The sequence below is a fragment of the Biomphalaria glabrata genome, chromosome 17 (assembly GCF_947242115.1).
Source record: "Biomphalaria glabrata chromosome 17, xgBioGlab47.1, whole genome shotgun sequence".
NCBI classification, from domain to species: Eukaryota; Metazoa; Mollusca; class Gastropoda; family Planorbidae; genus Biomphalaria; species Biomphalaria glabrata.
In genome coordinates, this window is record NC_074727.1 from 371,803 (window position 1) to 385,250 (window position 13,448).

General features: G+C 37.1%; 1 pseudogene; it reads right to left on the minus strand.

Moving 5' to 3' along the window:
- Positions 1-4,888, minus strand: part of LOC129923713 (dynein axonemal heavy chain 6-like) — an 87,741-nt pseudogene extending 82,853 nt beyond the window's left edge.
- Between the last annotated feature and the right edge of the window lie 8,560 nt (positions 4,889-13,448).

Below are 13,448 nucleotides of genomic sequence, written 5' to 3' on the forward strand. Positions count from 1 at the left end.
GTAATGGTTAGAATCATAAAAAGTTGGCCCAGCCAAATGTCAGGAGAAAATTCTCCATATCCAACAGTGGAGAACATGACAACAACAAAACAGAAAGACTCAAAAATTGTGAAGTTTGTGCTGCTGCTTCCTCTCTGAATGTGTTGAATAGTGCAGTATACTTAAGGGAAGGAAATCAAGGAGAAATCTTCAAGTTAACTCAAGTGTCAACTTATTTATATTTATGTTTATTACTGACAGAAAATAAGGCAAGCTATTGACTCTAGAAACTGGGTCAGAGAATACATGGTCACTTAATTTTAACTAATCATATATTCAAATAAACTCATGTAACTCTATCAAAAACTAAATTTATAGTGCAATTTCTAGGCTATATTTTACATTCTGTAGCACTATATGGCTATACAGTACATATATTTCACAGTATACAGCACAATACCTAGGCTATATCTAGGCTACAAAGCACAATAATTAAATATTAGTATATAAATCTATATATATAAATATATATATATATATCTATTGAATTAGATACTAGTAATGCAGATGAATGCCTGCCTGTTCATGTGATCATTGATCATGCTGTTTGTTGCTTTTACATGTTTCTGATATTCCTTCAGATTTGAAAATTTATTACATCCTAACACAAACCTCCTAAGAATTGCAAGAGATGATGACAGGGGATAGTGAATTCTCAAGTGAAGCAGTATGAGTCCAGAATAGGTAGAGAGTTTAGTATGGCAGTACAGCAATTTAGAGTTTAGTAAAGCATTTTTAGCCAGTGTATCCTGTAGCCAATTGTGTAGTATTGGATGTGATTTGTTTGTTATTAAGAACCACATTATTTTGGAACTCTTGTTGTCAAGTTCTTGAGTTGGATGTGTTGTGTTGATCTGTGTTTTACAGAAGGCCTGTTGGAGAGAATCAGTCATTACAATATATAAAACCAAACAAATAAATTTATTTCCAAAAAATATTGAGAGAAGATTTGTTTTTCAGTAGCCTCACATGCTAAATAAAAAAACAAGTGATGTTGACAAACAGTAGCACCGTCTGCTAAAGTAATGTCACTGACATAGTTTGGTTTGTTAGGTGGAGATCATTCTGCCAGAAAATTATTGTGTTATTTCATTAGTGTGATGGTCTGGAGAATCAAAGGGAACCTTATGATACTTTTATTTTTTTTAAGACAAAGATCATTGTCTAAGAATGTATTGGAAAAAATAAACTAATGGGTTCATTATTAAGAGTTGCAGAACCAGGAGAATAATAATAAAACTTCCTTTGCTAAGCAGATCTTAAAATAGCCTATTGGCTGAAATAAAAGGAATGACTAGCAGCAGGCTACTAGCATTTTATAGCACCCAGCACATATTAGAAGCAAAAGTAAAGTGTATATCAATGAAAAGAAAAAAAAAGTATATATAAACATCATAAGACCAGTAGCCATGTATGCAAGTGAGACCTGGGCACTGACAAAAACTACAGAAACTCTGCTAAATACTTGGAGATAACAAATCCTTAGAAAAATGTATAAAAAAGATCAGATTACATTGGGAAGATTTGCCCAAAAGAATGTCAGAGAACAGAGGAGCGAAAAAAGTATATATATACCAACAAAAAACAAAGGGCAGAACATAAATAAAATGGATTGAAGATATAGCGACAGATCTACAACAACTTAGAGTTTCGGCATAGAGATAAAAAGCTAAAGAGACATCTGAATGGAAAGATTTTACTAAACTCTAAACTACATACTAAATTTAAAGCAACGGTATTTTAAGAATATTATAGACTCATGATTCTTGTTCTTGAAAAGCATACTCTCTGAAGAAGCTGAAAGGAGAAGGTGACAACAACAAAGACAGTTGACAGCCATTCTCTGATTCTGAGACTAAGAATAAGACTACTTAAGTTAAAGATCTAGATAGATTCAAGTCATATCAAAGTTATCATAGTAATCTTTATTGTTATAGACTTAATTAAAGATCTAGATTGATTCAAGTCATATCAAAGAATTCTCAGTAATCTTAACTGTTATAGACGTAGTTAGATCTAGATGTCTTTATGAATCATATTATTGTCACATTGACTATCATGAATACTGTTGCAGGCATTTCGAAGCAATGAGTTTATTCAGACTCTATTGACTAGATCTATAGGATATAGATGTAGTGATAAACCTAGTTATCAGGACATCATATATGTGATAATATAATGTGATCATCATATAGATTATACATAATGTCATAAATCATACAGACTTAGTCATAGGTCAGACTAAATTTCTAGATGCATTAAGATTCTACATCATGCAACAATACAGCATTACACTTTACAGGCAGCACTTTCACTTTCTTACTAAGTGTTATTGTAATACTAGAATACCTAGATCTAGTACTAAGTAGTAGGGACCACATTGATCTAGATTTCTATATATATAGAATATCTGTGTGGCATTTTACGTCTCGAGAGACTATCTTTTCCCTTTGCAACTTCTTGTGTGACTAAAGAGGCCAATCCTTGATACACAGCTGCGATCGCAGGTTGGGCATATATAATCACCAGGCGCCATTGCATTTTCACCCTTCTTTCTGCTTCTGTTGTGTATGACATCTGCAATCTGTGACCCTTCCTTTATGCTCTCTCTCCATGTGGATCTGTCCAGTGCCACCTCTTCCCAGTTGCCAGTGTCGATTTTGAAGAGCTTCATATCGCGTTTGCATACATCCGTATAACGTAAAAGTGGGCGACCAGCGGCTCTCCTGCCTTCTATTAGATCGCCATACAGGATGTCCTGTGGAAGTCGACCTACTGGCATTCTACGAACGTGGCCAAGCCAGCCAAGGCGTCTGCTGCTGATAACAGAGCGGATGTCCTGGCATCCTGCTCTATGTAGCACTTCCTCATTGGTTATCTTATCTTGCCACCTTATTTTAAAGATCCGCCTTAGGCATCGGAGGTGGAAGACATTCAGCTTTTTTTCCTGCCATGAGTAGATTGACCATGTTTCACTTCCGTACAGCAAGGTGCTCAACACACAGGTCCGGTAGACTAGGGCTTTGGTACTGCTAGTCAGCAATATGTTGTCCCAGACTCTTTTCTGCAACCGTGACATGGTGGCCATTGCCTTGGCTATCCTGTTGTTTATGTCTTTATCCAGTAGAGTGTTGTTGGATATGATGGAGCCAAGGTAACAAAAGTGATCAACAACTTCTAGTGGTTGGCCATTAATGCTTACTTGAGGTGCAGTGTTTGTGTTTTGGACAAGTATCTTAGTCTTGCTTTGACTGATGTTTAAGCCGAACTTCTGGCAAGCAGCAGATAGTTTGTCAACCATGGACTGTAGCTGAATATCAGAATCAGCCACAATAGCTGCATCATCAGCATACAGGAGTTCCCTGACGAGTAGCTTCCTAACCTTGGTTTTTGCCCGCAGCCTTGATACATTAAATAGTTTTCCAGAGGATCTTGTATGGAGAAACACACCTTAGTTTAGATATATAGAATATAGACTTATAGATTCTATCTAGATCTATATCATAGACTAGTGTTGGCGTGGGTGTGTGAGTTACTGTGAGACTGAACTCTTAATCTGTGACTGTGACTCACTGTACTGTAAGTGTTATTCACTGATGTCAGTGTCGTCAGTGATGAGTGTGAGTAAGAGACTGTCTCTGACTCTTAACTTAACTCAGACTGTCACTGTGAGTCACTGTAGTTACTATAGTAGTTTATTTATTTCGGACATTACATGAATTCGGACATTCGCTGTTTTTTGTGGTCATTAAATAATTATTTTAATATGTATTATAAAAATAGCGCGCTGTATAATGTGCTATTCCATTTTCCAATGATTCTGACCCAATTTCCTTCCATTTACCTGTCTTTTTATGTAAGAAAAACGAATTTCAAATTTGTTAGTCAGATTGTTGTTTTTTCCTATGTTATTCGGATGAAAATTTATTAAATTAATAAACAAAAAAACATAAACATTCAACACACATCTAATCATGCAAAACCCCAAACATTCAACACACATAAAATAAACAAACATAAAATAATTCCAGAAGTCGGTGCAGAAATCACTATTCCAGTGACCTAATTTTGGTAGAATAAGTGTGATCATATTTTTATTTTTTGTGTTCGTATTTATGCATAGTTTGAAAACATCGTAATGATTTCATGTGAGGGGCTATGCCTGGGGATCTTAAAATTTAGTTAATGTTAATATAGAATTAAAATCTGAGTTTATTGATGCCTAAATATAGAGATTGTCCGAAATAAATTATGGTGTCCGGAATCAAATAATGTGGGTCAAATGTGTCCGAATTAAATGAAAACACACAGCCTCTTTGACCTTAAATATAATAACAAATATAGGTTAGGGGAACAAATATAAGTAGTCATCCTTATTCTCCTTTAAGTTTAAGTAAAGAAGATTTTGATATACGTCATTTTCTTTTCTATGTCAAACCATTGTAAAAAAATGCGCTGTCAAAGTTAAACTTTCAAATTTGGGCCTATAGGTGTCCGAATAGCATTAACTACTCTAGTAACTTACAACTTTTGAACTTATATTGAACTTACACTCATTACAGTCAGTTACACTGACTTACACTGTACCACTCGCGGCTGAGTGAGTGTACCTGGGCTGTGGTCTTCATCGCCATCGATTTATAAATGTATGAAATTTATGAATAATTCAGAAAATACTAGAGTAGATTCTAGATCTAGTAACTATAAAGATCTAGATTACCGTGATGAAATATCTAGCGTCTATATACCAGACTGTAAATTAAAGTCTAATAGTCAATAGAGCTAGCTAGTCATGTTAGTTTCAGACGTCAATAATAAAAACGTGTTGCGGAAGTCATCTTTTTTTATAGATCTAATGGGAGCATCCATTGTCTTCTAAGACATGGGGAGCCATCATTTATAATTTTAAGTCCTCACTTTCTGGTCTTCGCTTTTTCTTTTTTAAACTTTAAATGCTCTAAATTTTAGATGATCTCGAATTAAGTAATTTTAGATCGATCTAAATAAGAAGGAATACTATCATAACAAATATAGATCAATTGTCATTCATTGTTTGAATGGCTGCCTGGTCGAGGATGGCTGCCTGGTCGTGCGGTTTGCACGCTGGACTGTCGTTCAGATTCATCGAGGGTCCCGGGTTCAAACCCTGCCCGCTCCCATCCCCCGTCGTCCTGCGGGAGGTTTGGACTAGCAATTAATTATCTTCAACTCCTGAGGGAACACCCGAAACATATAAAACATTTTACGAATGTAGAATGTGTGAACGTTGTTAACTTTCCCACCTCTTAACATGTTCAGATGATTCATTTAATTGAACAAGCCATTGCGATAGCTAAGTCTAGATATAGATCTAAAATCTAATTTAAAAAAATTAAAAAAAAAAACAGAAATATAATTTTGTAGTGTACTTGTTGCTTTTCTGAATAGATTTTTGAATGATCTTACTCTTATCCAGCAATGCAAATAACCTGGAACAAAAAGGTCTTTCAGAAGTACTGGATACACAATCTGGACACGAATAGGAACAAGAAAAAGGCAAAATATAGAAATACTTTAAAAAAAAAAAAAACTTTTATAGGAGGAAGAACTCCACCTTCGCAACAATAAATTTCAATATTGTAGAAGCTATTTTAATTTTTCCATATCAAAATAATTGATAACCAATATATAATGGACCTCATTCACGAATCGTAAACAAACAACATTTAGCCACGTGGTTTTCTATCTCTTCTATATAATTAACGATCTCGTGTTTAATTCATGTTGGTTGCCACGTGACAGTTTTTTTCCGTTGTTTTATCAATAAAATCACGTGACTAAATGTTGTTTGTTTACAATTGGTTAACTTTTAATTGATTCATGTTTTTTTAGGTACAAAAAAAAATAATCTTTAAAGTTTCAACTTGATCCGAAAATAGATGTGGGAGAAATAACGTGTACAATTATCTATGGGGACGAAACCCTACATATTTAGCATATCTGTGACTGTTAAATGATTAATTTCCTTTGTTGGCATTAAACAAAATATTTAATTACCAGTACTTAAAAATTGATTAATTGGTTAATTTTTTTTGTTATAATTGTGCAAAATTTAAGCATGATCCAAGAATGGGTATGGGAGAAATAACGTGTTAAACTTTAGACCAGACAGAGTGAGTTGATCTAAGCTGTGTAAAGACAGGTTGATTGTGTAAGTGATCTCCCAATTTAAAGTTTTGTTTTTTTCAAGTTTCGTACACTTATTTTGAAATGAAGATAATTCATTCCAGACCAAACCTCATGCGTGACATCAGGGGATGACGTCATTGACGACTAGCATTAAAACGCATATCACTCGAACAGGCGGCCACACATTTTTTTACTAAGCGTATATCAACTCTCTCTGTCTGTCTGGTAAAAAGTTTGTACAGTTTTTTCTAAAAGTATTTTTTATATTTTCTTTTTCATATACTAATTTTTAAGACGGGAGGGTATTTCAAGTCACTGTCCACTGAGAGCAAACCTAGATAAAAGTCGGCGCTATAGCATGAGCAACTAAACGTGTGTCACTAGAGCAGTGTTTCACAAACTGTTTCCTTAAAGCAGGGGTCTCAAACACGTGGCACGCGGGCCACAAGTGACCCCGCGAAACTATTTTGTGTGGCCCGCGGACACTTCCGCAAATTAAAAAAAAAAATAGATAAAATTTACAATGACCACATATCAGCCGTGAAATGATTTACAACTCCACAAATCAGTAAATGAGGTGTCACTGTCGCCCACCGACCGCTTAGGCTTTCAGAAGAAACTGGGTGAACGGTGGCCTGATTCTAACCGCTGGCCGCTAGCGAGTCAGCGACAAATGTTCAACAGCAACTGATTGCCGCTGCAAAAGACTTTGTAGCATATTCCATTGCACTGGACGAGTCTACTGGTGTAACAGACACCGCATACTGTGCTGTATTTATTCGTGGGGTCGACGAAAACTTGAACATTGTTGAAGAGCTATTGGACTTACTACCCATGAAAGGAAAGACGACTGGACGAGACGTGTTTCAAGATTTGGAAGCTTGTATTGTCAGCTGTGGGCTACCGTGAGAAAAACTTGTTTCAGTGGCTACGGACGGTGCACCAGCAATGTGTTCAGAGAAGGTTGGTGTTGTTGGATTAATGGTAGAGAAACGGAATCAGCTCACCTTGGCGGGACCTTTTGCAGCCATACATTGCATTCAGCACCAAGAATGCACTCTGTGGCAAAAGTCTACAAATGAAGAACGTGATGGATGTTGTCGTAAAGACGGTGAACTTCATACGTGCACGGGGTCTCAACCACAGACAGTTTGTGTCATGTCTAGCTGATTTAGAAACGGAATACGGAGAGTTGCTGTATCGCAGTTGACGTGAAAAACGTTCCAGAGGAAGTCCAGATGGATCTACTGGACCTGCAGTGTGACACTGTTCTGAAGCAAAAATACGCTGATGTTGGCGTTTCAGATTTTCTACCAGTTTCTTCCCAGAGAGAAGCTTCCAAACTTATTCTGCGCAGCTGCTAGAATTCTAGCGATGTTTGGGAGTACGTACGTTTGCGAACAGTTTTTCTCCAGAATGAAGATCAACAAAACAGCATTACGATCAAGACTGACTGATGAGCATCTGAGAGCATCCTTGCGGCTTGCCACTACACGCGACTGCATGCCTAACGTCGATGGTCTGGTCTCTGCCAAATGCTCTCAGATTAGTGGACAGAAACATGAGTGACGAGCTAACTGCAGTAAATGTAATTAATAATTATAAAAACTTTATTTTAGCATTTAACTGCAGTGTTCGTAAAATTTAATGGAAAAACATACTCTTTTCGTGGTGCGGCCCGCTGACTGGTTGTTACTTCCCACTGCGGCCCACATGCTGATATGAGTTTGAGACCCCTGCCTTAAAGGAACACTTCGCACGTTCTGAGTATTTAGCTGAGCACTTCGCTTATTTTTTCTATTCACGTGGTGGCCTTGTTAAGGTGTGTTTGTGTGTGTGTATTTATATGGTAAGGGTGGGGAGAGGTTAGCGGTTGTGAATGATGCAATATAGGTGGCATTGACGTCATTTGGTCTTAGTTAGGACAGACGACTCCAGAACGGAAGACTGAACGGTTGATTTATTGTAGTGAGTTAGATCTTGTTAAGAAATATGAATTATTACTTAAGGCTACTACATCTATTTCATTAATCACAAGTTGATTTTGTTTATATTATAATTAAAATGTTATTTAGTTTGTTCACAAAAGGAAGTTATTCAAGTTATTTGAAGTTTTTAAGTTAAGATGCATTACGCCTAACAACGGTTTAGTTGTCTTCCAGCAGTCTGGTGCTACAAGTCAACGACCGGTAACAACCGTGACTTTCGTGATATATCGAAGGCGCCGTAACAACAGGCCTACTAGTTAATTATTCTAGTAGTCCGCGGAACACCTATTCAGGCCTCGCGGAACCCTACAGTTCTGCGGAACACAGTTTCGGAAACACTAATCTAGAGAATGCTGACCACGTCCTTCAAAGCTGGCAACTTAATCAAGATGTCAAACAAGTTCATTCAGAATATTCAGATTATGTTATGTTTTCCCTTTTTCTTATTCCGAGTTCAGAATTTCAAATCGGGTATTTAATTTATGTGACATCAGTATATGTGAATATTAGAATATCTCAATATGCGTCCTTTGTTTGGGTTGGCTGCCTGGGCGTGTGGTATGCACACTCGACTGTCATTCGAAAGGTCCCATTGGTCCTTGGTTTATACCCTGCCCACTGCCATCCTGCGTTGACCTGCTGGATGTTTGAGCTCGGATAAAATTATCTTCAAATCTGAAAGAACATACGAACGTAAAACATTTTGCAAACCTTCAACTGAAGAAAACATGAAGACATTCGAACAGACGCGTTATATTAAAAACCTCAGAACAGCACTCACAAAGCTCAACCACAACAGCAAAAAACTGTTATTCAATGGATACCAGCTCACATACAACTAGCAGGAAATGAGAAGGCTGACACACTCGCCAAGAGTGGGAGAACAAACTCACAAGTAAACTCTGCACTCTATCCATAAGAAATGAAGAAATTAATTGTAGATAAAATAAATGAGAAATGGACAAGCTCCCATCCAAATCACAAGAAAGATGATGCTTACTATAAGCTATCCCGACAAGACCAACGTCTAATCTTTCGACTCAGGACCGGACACAACAGAATGCGACAACACATGTTCCGGAAGCTCAAAATTGGAACCAGTGAAATCTGCCCATGTGGAGTATCACCAGAAAATGCCGACCACGTCCTCCAAAACTGCTCTCTCTACCAAGAGGCCCGTATAAGACATTGGCCCCAAATCACCCCAATAGAAAGAAAACTATATGGAGAGCTCCCTGATTTGGAAACCACTGCGCAGTTCATCTCATGTATTGGTCTAGTCATATGAACACTCCAACATAACAATGAGAACGATGAAGAAGAAGAAGAAGAAGAACAGACGCGGCCTCGAGATTTATAGCAAACAAATATTCAGATCTGACTAGAGTAACGCCAATAGTCAATTCACGCAATTTATAGACACTTTAGCACAGAAGAATGACAATATAGTAGCAATAATACATTGAACCATAACTTACAAATGCAAAAATACAACTCAATAAAAAAGAAACTCAGACACAACGATAAAGGTACATTTCTTATCCTATATACTAGAACAAATTTTTGCAAGTACTTCTTCTCCATAGTGCCATTAGAGCATAAAATAGATTGCCTGAATCAGCCAGGAAAACCAAAAACCTGAGAGTTTAAGTTCCTAATTAACACGCGTGACTAGATTAACAAATGTATTCGATTAGGACGTAATTATCTTTTTGAGAAACGTATGTAATTTATAACATCAGATAAGAAGTATTCTTATAGCAACCCAGTTCATTAGAGTAGAAGTAAACAAGAGATTGTTACGTAAGACTTGAGACTGATTTTGGTACTTTATTATATGGATATTTGTTTAAAAGATGTCCGGCTAAATTAGAGTTAGAATTAGGATTAGATTAGGTGGACGTATGGGCGTTCTAAGAATCCACGTAGAATGCACTATTTCTGTTCTCTAAATGATTTGTGTATTTCTGGTCACACAAATGATTATAATTCAAAACCCATCTCCCATTCAATTCATCATTAGTGAGTGAGTTTAAGTGATTAAAGAAGAAGATGTAAAGGATTGATTTAGATGGCGTTATAATTTGGCTTTGTACTATACAACAATTGAAAGCCGGACATTTTCACATTTTAGACCAGTGATGCCCAACCTAATTCGGTCCGTGGGCCATTTTAATTTTTAACACTCGTGTCGCGGGCCACACCACCGAAATGATCAAATAAAAAAGAAAGAAAGAACATTGACTTGAAATCATTTTTATGTAATTATTCACACATTAATTGCTTGTTAGAAATTTATTCGAAAACATACTTCTGAATATCCGGCTGCATAGATGAGACACTAAGTCAGAGCACTGAATCCAGACTCTCGTCCGTAATACGAGGATTTAATATTGGTTTCGCCTGTTTCATCACTGAAAAAGTTTGTGCTTGTAAACAAGGTGACCATCCTTAACTCTTGTTTCGGGGGATTTAGACAAGTTTCTGCAGGCACCACGGAGTAGAAATCAATTGTCTGCATGGTTAAAAATGTATCAAGAAGTGATGTCTGGCTTTGTAAGTCAATCAGTTCCAGTTACAGGGATGACAGGGCTCTTGACACATCAGCCGCTAATGGATTTTCGAAAAGACTTATTTCATTCTTTAAAAATGTGAAAATCGATAAATCTTTCAGTGAATAATCCTTCATTGGCCTCAGAAATTAGATCGTTTTTTTTTTATCTTTTTGGGATAGACATATTAAGCTGCTTGTATTTTTGTAGAGCGGTACAGGCTAGAACTTGAAAAGATGCACCCCTTCCCATGCTGAATGAAGAGCTGCAATGTCAGCATAAGACATGCTAAGAGAAATCAACTTGTAGTTTGATATTGAGTTCATTCCGATGTGATGTAATGTCTCATCAAATAGCCAAATCCCACAACTTTGTGTGGTAGTTCAGTTGAGATACTTGCTTTGAATGCTCTGTCTCAAATATTGATTTAAAAAAAAAAACGTTTTAGTACCTTATCATATGCTCCAGGTTTAAACCCTTGTCACAGAGGTTTAGTTGGTGAATAAAGCAATGAAGCTGCAGACACTTGGTTCCATTTGACTCGACAACCTTTCTAATAACTCTTGCTTCCAGTCCACAGTGGAATCCAACCATACTTTTAATTTAAGTCATTGGTTAATATGCATGACTAAATGCATGACGCGTAGGACGTAATCATCTTCTTTTTTGAAGTAACGTCTGTATTATATAAGATAAGATACTTCTGGCGCCATCAGAAGCCACTCTCATAACTTTCTCAAAAGAAAAATATCCTTTATGATGGTTGAAACCTTTTTGAACAGGTCTTTGCGTGATGGTCCCATGCATCCTCCTTATAGCTATTAACTCCTCTATTATTGCAATATTGCTGCTTATACTGTAAATACCAAGAGTTAAGCGGTACCAGATATGCCTGTTTCATTATGTTTTTGTTTTTTAAAACATCCACAGTATCTTATCAAACAAATATGTTGACTCACTATCATGTTCCTAAAAAAAAAGTAAAGGTCGTTCACTTTTCCAGGAAGATTTCAAATTGAAGTTTAAAAGGTCATGGTACCAATCTATCTATGAAAGCGTGACTGTCCTAACATAGGGAAAAATACATTTTCATCTTTTATTTTCGGAAGGGGGAAGATTTTCTAAGCTCTGTGCTGACGTTTCGGCGGGCCGGATGGAACGACGTCGCGAGCCGGATCTGGCCCGAGGGCCGTATTTTGGGCATCACTGTTTTACACTATCACCCAGCCACACCCCTAAAATGAAGTCTCTTTAGTTGGCTACCCGGTAAACGGTTGCCTAAATAAACATGATTAAATATAGATTGACGTGTGTTTGTTCTCAGAGGGTGATTAGACAGAGCCCAGCTTGTGTGATATGCCGTAAAGATCATTAAAGTTTATGTGTTTGATCTAGTGATTTAATTGTTTTATTTCGTTAACTACAGCTGATCAAGGGACACATAGAGACGTATAGAGACTTAAGGTAGATTCTATCGAGTTATAAGTAGATAGTTATATAATAGGAAAGCTGTGACATATTTTGGAGGCTCGTTTATCTAGTTACTCGACTTAGTCTTGGAAGACAGGCAGAACTGCGGTTTGCCATTGTGAAAAGGTCAAGGACCAAGAAGGCCGTGAAGTGTGTGCGCTCACGTGTAACGGCGGGAGAAAAAAAACTAAGTCAATCAGCCGAGACGAAACTAGGTCAAACAGAGTGATAAAATAATTTGTTTTGTTTATATTTGATGCTACACACATAAACAAGAATGGCAGACAAATTATCACAGATAATAGCCGCTGGAAAAGAGATGGGATTGACTGGAACCGCTTTACAAGAGTGGGTAAAAAAAAAAGAGAAGACAAAGATCGAGATGAAAGAGCTAAAGAGAGGAAAGTGAGAGCTAAAGAGAAAGAAGCTGATGTAGAAATACACAAATTGAGAGTAAGAGAGTTGGAGCTTAGGGAGACGAAAGGAGAACTTAAAGAGCATATAAAACCTGTATGGAAACCAAAGTTGCCACCTTTTAATGAGAACGTGGATCAAATGGATGCATATTTGGCGAGATTTGAAGTACATGGCTCAAGCTACAGAAATACCTAAAACTCAGTGGGGAAGTCATCTATACACATTGTCACAGGGAAAGGCACTGCAAGCTTGTATCAACTTTTCTAAGAAAGATTTAGAGGAATAAGCAAGTGAAGAAAGTACTTTCTAGATATGATGATATATTGACGGATGTACCAGGGAGAACTGCAGCAATTAAACACGACATCATTCTCAAAGACTCTGAACCGGTGAAACAGAAACCGTATCCAGTACCTTTAGGGTATATGAAGGAAGTGGAAGAAGAGATTCAGTTGATGCTGAAATTAGACATTATATCACCAACAGAGTCACCTTACACAGCACCTATGGTGGTAGTTAGGAAAAAATCAGGCGCAGTAAGAATATGTGTTGACTACAGGAAGCTTAACAAAGTTACTGTGCTTGATTCGGAACCATTACCCAATCCTGAAGACTTGTTACCTCAAATGGAAGACGCAGCAGTTTTTAAAAAGCTAGACCTGACCCGTGGGTATTGGCAGATACCTTTGGTAGATAAAGCTAAACCACTTACAGCGTTTAGTAGTCCTTTTGGTTTATTTCAATTTAATGTCATGAGTTTCGGGCTAGTCAACGCACCAGCAATGTTCAGCAGAATGATGAGAAAGGTATTGCA